Genomic DNA, 5529 nt, shown 5'->3' on the forward strand with positions numbered 1-5529 from the left:
ACGTCTCAGCAGACCAGGCAGGAAGGGGAAAGTGGAATGCTGCCATCCATTTGACTTTCTCCTTTACCCTTTCATTCAGCCTGGGACTCCAGCCCATGGGACGATGCCACCAACTTTCAGGGTGATTTTCCCATACCTAGTTAAATGTCTCTGAAAACTTTCTCAGTGGCATGCCTAGAAGTGTATCTCCTAGGTGATCCCAAATCCAGTCAAGTTAACAGTGAAGATTAACTATCTTGTATTTTTTGAACCCAAGTAGCTTTTAAAAAAATAGTTTATTATTTTTATTTTATGTATATAAGTGTATTGCCTGCACGTATGTAAATGTACCCATTGTCATGCAGTGCCGTCAGAGGTCAGAAGAAGGCGTTGGATCCCCTGGGACTGGAGTTATGGATGGTTGTTAGCTGCCATGTGGTTGGGTGCTGGGAATCAAACCCAGGTCCTCTGCAAGAGCAACCAATACTCTTAATTGCTGAGCCATCTCTCCAGCCCCCCAATAGTAGCTTTTTAAATGGAGGCTGTAAGTCAAATTCATTGCTGGGAGGTGCACTCAGCATCCAATTCCCTCCTCCCAAGGTCCTTGTGACAGCCTGAGGAAAAATTTCTCCAAACCCTGGTTTGAAGAATCTTAACAAGTTTATTGGACTTGCTAACTGAGCTTGGGGTGCGGGTTTACTTACAGACAAGCAGGCGCCCCCCATTCACAGTTGATGCAGAATGTCCACACCCAGACATAAATCCTGTGGTTCTGGACAGCCTTACAAAATGGTGTGGGGCCAGCCTCGTGGTTTTCCCAGTTTTTATGCCCTTAGTCCCTCCCCTGCAAGTGGCTATAGCCAACCGATTGGCTGGAAGAAGGAAGGGGCGTGGCTTCTTTGCAGAGCATGGGAAGGAGGCAGGTCCATGGCTTGTCATCATAGGGTCAGAGGAACCTCTTTTGGGTCACACTCTCCATCCCTTCCTCTGGCTCTCACAAGCTTTCTGTCCACCTCTTCTGCGAATATCCCTGAGCCTCAGAGGGGGTGGGGCGACCTTCCTCCCATTGTAATAGGGCACTGGACTCTTCAAGCCACTCATCCAGTGACAGGGAGTTTCCAGCTTAGTCCAAGCTTGATTTCTCCCTCTCCCATGCTCACATCATGCAGCATCTTCAGCAATAGGGTCTTACCATCCATTTTAGGTGTGCAGCCAGCATTATTGGCACTTACCTTTTTAGTTTTGGGGACCTCTGAGGTCCCTTTGACCAAATGCTCGTAGGGAGGCAACCCACCCCTGGTACTGGGATTTTCACTTAACAACCTTATGGCTTCTGGAAGGGCCTTTTTCCACCCCTGTAGCATTCCTTCTGGGCTTAAGGCTTTCAACTGTTCCTTTAGCAACCTGTTTTTTCATTCAATTAACCCTGCTCCTGTAGGATTGTATGGAAGATGGAAATACCATTGAACCTGATTATCCTCAGCCCAAGCTTGCATATCTGTACCTGTGAAATGAGTGCCTCTGTTGCTATCAATTTGCCTCAGGCACCCATACATAACACTGAGTTCAGTAAGCCCCTTAGTAGTAGCTTTGCCCACCACTCTCTTGCAAGGAAAGGCCTGTGTAAGGCCTGTGGCAGTGTCCACACAAGTGAGAGCGTATTTATGCCTCTCAATGACTGGCAGGGGCCCTATATCATCTACTTGCCAGTCTCTCACAGGAGAAGCTGCCTTGTGCATGTGTCCCACTGCGGCATCCATGCTCTGGAGCCGTAACTGGGAACATACCTCATAGGCCTGGACAGCCTGTTGGATGTCAGCATATTTTACTGGAAGGCCGGTTGCTTTGGCTATTCTCCATCCCGTGTGGGTGCCTCTGTGACCTGACTTGATATGAATCCAGTGAGTTGTTTCTAGGGGAACCTGAGGGCAGATAGCCCTCTGTTGGGGGACCCTGCTGCTAAGGTTGTAGTCCTCCATGTCTGGATAGCTCTAAGGGGCTTGTCCCTATATGGAAGGACTCCCTTTCTCAGCGGGGGACCTCCTGCTCTCTGCCTGACTTACCTGGAAAGTGCCGCCAAGCTTGGATGCCTGACCTTATTTGGAACATGATCTTTGGCATAGTTACCTGCAATAAAACTACCCACAAGTTTTTTTCTATATGATAATTAGGCATTGCCCTATAGTTGGATGATAGGATCCCCCTACCACATGTAAATAAAGCATACTATGAGCACCTATCAGCTGAGGCTTCGGCTGCTGCCTCCACACTATATTTCCCCTAACCCCCACTGAATAAATGGAGCTGTGTCACTGAATCTGGAGCTGTAACACTGAATCTGGAGCTGTATCATTGAATCTGGAGCTGTAACACTGAATCTGCCTCCCCGGAAAGTCTTTTTCCATCGTGCTCACTGGCCATCCTGAACCTGTTCATTGCTTCTGCTCCCCTTGTCCTTGTGGATCAGTGGCCAACGACCCACGAGGGGAGGGAGAGACCCACAGCCCTCACCTTGGTGAGGGCATCAGCTTCCTGATTCCCAGGGGGACTCATCAGGCGGTGGGCAGATATATGGTAAACTACCAGGGGCACTACATCCTCCTGCATTTTATTATATATGTCCTTCCATATTTGTTGTCCCCATAGGGGCCGTCCCATCACTTGCCAGTTTTCTCTCTCCCATTGAGCCATCCATAAGGTTAAACCCTTGGACACAGCCCAACTGTCAGTACAAATTGTAACTGGCCAAGGCTCCTTCATTATTACTATCCATACAGCTCTCAATTCAGCCCATTGACTGCTTTCTCCTTCACCCCTCTCTAACCATATAGTGTTCATGTTCATCTGTATTGCCACTGCCACCCATTCTTGTCTGGCACCCCTGCTAGTGCCATCAGTATACCAGGCATCAGCTGGAATTGGGGGAGCCCCTTCTAGCACTCGGTCAGGTCTTGCTGGAGGGTCATCCATAGGAGGTGGAGGGAGAGGCTCTGTTCCTTGAAATGACACCGGTCCTAGTACTGCTTGCATGGCATTAGTGACCAGGCTTGCTGACACCACCCCTCACTGTTGCAAATATGCCTGCAGCATTTGGTTTTGGGCCACCCCTGATAGGGGTTTGGCTAACAGGCCCTCCATCCATCCTTTTATGGGATAGGCAATTTTTACAGTAATGGGGGAGGGGTGTACTGGGACTCCGCCCCTTTCCATGATTGGGACCAGAACCCAATTGGGACTGTCTGTTAGGGTTGTTGTTGCCATAAGCCCCACCCATAACCTTCAGGGCTCCTGGTGACTTCCAAGAGGAAGGGACACTGAGGTATTGGGGCACATAGCTGCTTAGCTTGCCCAACCAGTATCTTGGCCTGTTCAAAAGCCTCTTGGGCCTTTACATCCCAATCCCTCATAGCATCTCTTTTTATTAGATTATACAGGGGCAGGTAACCTGAGCAAGGTGAGGTATAAAAATTTTCCAATACCCGAGAAGTCCCAAAAATACCTGTAACTGCTTAGCATTTATTGGTATGGGTTGTTATAAGATTTTCTTAACCATCTCACTGGGTATCATGTGAGTTCTGCCTGACCATAAAACTCCTAAGAATTTTACTGCTGTACCCTTGTACATTCTGTGGGTTGATTTCCCATCCTCGCTCCTTCAGGTGCATTTGCATGTTCCCCAAATGAGCTTCCAAATCTGTGAGGCACTCAGAATTCAGCATTATGTCATCTATGTAGTGGAACCTCCTTACAGATGGAGGGCAGGGTAACAGGGCCAGGTCCCGGGCCACCATCCTGTGACAAACCAATGGGCTGTGGAGGTAACCTTGCTGAAGTACTCTGAAAGTCCATTGTCGCCCATTCCACATGAATGTAAATTGATCTTGGGATTCAGCCACTAGGAGAATACTAAAGAATGGTTTAACAAGGTCCACTGCAGCATGGTAGGACCCCATTTCCTGTACCAGCTGATCAGCTAGCAGCACAATGTTGGGCACTGCTGCATGAATGGGAGGCACCATCTTATTTAACTTCTGGTAATTTACAGTCATTCTCCAGGAGCCATTTGGCTTTTTGATAGGCCAAATGGGGCTATTGAAAGGGCTCTAGGCTGGGCAGATAACTTCTACTTATTTAAGCTCCTGGATGGTTTCAGTAATTTCATCTTGACCCCCAGGCAGCTGGTATTGTTTGATATTCACTATCCTCTGTGGGGTGGGCAATTTGACTGGCTCCCATCTTGCCCACCCCCGAGTAATCACTTTTACTGTTCACACCCTCAGCTGAAACTCTGTCACAGTAGTATGTAGGGTGTGACCCAGCAGGGTATCCATCCCTAAAATGTTCTCTTGAAAGGGAGAGATGCACACCTTGTACTCCTGGGGGCGATAATTGTCCATTCCCAGAATGAGTCTAATCCACTTTACTTGTATGGTTTTATCCCCATACCCATCGTTATCCAGTGGCCCTGATGCTTTTGGGGACTGCCATGAATTAGTGTACACTCTGCCCCAGTATCCACTAGGGCCCATGTGTTTTGTATATTAGTGGGGGACCAATAAATCCTCAGTTCGACATGTGGCCTCTGGTCACCCAGTATGGCCCTCACCTGTGGGCAACCTTGGCTACCCCTTCAAGGCAATGGTTGTAGGGGGTCCCATCCAATGAGGCTGCCTTCCTCTGGAGCAGGGGGTGCAGTTGGGGTTACCCGCACCTTCTGGTCCCCCGTTTCTCTTATTTTTGTGGTGACTTGCTGATCAGCTCTTAAGCCCTCCACAGACTCATCAGCTCAGCATTTGGCTGCCTGTCTGTCTTGTCCCTAGCAACTCCTGCTCTGCACAGATCCACCCACATTTGTGCTCGGGAGACATGGAGGGGCCACTATACTGAGTTACGGCTCTTTTCCCTTGTGTCTACTCACTTCAGCACCTTTTGAACCCTGTTTACATGTTGATCTAAATCATTTAAATCCACCAAAGCCTCGCCAGCCTCATACAGGTCATGCCCAACCGTGGGGCTGAGCACTGCCATCAAAGCTCCATACCAGTCTTGTGGGCCTTGCTGAATCAGTTTCTTTCTTAAGTCTCCTATAAACACAGTCCTGTCTGGGCCCGTGAAATGGACATCAAATACAGCTTCCCTAATGCCCGGTTCCCTCAACAGAGCCTGTCCTTCCTCAATGGTTTTCCAATCTCTAATATTCATGGGATTCTCAGCTGGAGATATCCACATATCCCGAATGGCTTGTATGAGCCAATCCATCATGGACTGGTTTCCCTCATGTCTTAAATTGTGAAGCCTTTGCTTCAAAGAGGGATGAGTGGTTATGTTGCTTAACTTCTGGTTATGTTGCTTCTGTGGAACTTAAAATGATTCCAACTGCCCCTGTATCCCATAGCCTCACAAGCCAGGTGGCCATAGGTTCCCTCATAGCTTGTTTAAATGTCTTTCCCAGTTCTAATAGTTCTGATGCTGAGTATTCTCTGATTACCATGGTATCCTGCACTGGGCTATTGTTAAGACCTCCATCTGCATACTGGACCATGGATTTTC

The sequence above is a fragment of the Nannospalax galili genome, unplaced genomic scaffold, assembly GCF_000622305.1.
Source record: "Nannospalax galili isolate Female #2095 unplaced genomic scaffold, S.galili_v1.0 scaffold455, whole genome shotgun sequence".
In the NCBI taxonomy this organism is placed as follows: Eukaryota; Metazoa; Chordata; class Mammalia; order Rodentia; family Spalacidae; genus Nannospalax; species Nannospalax galili.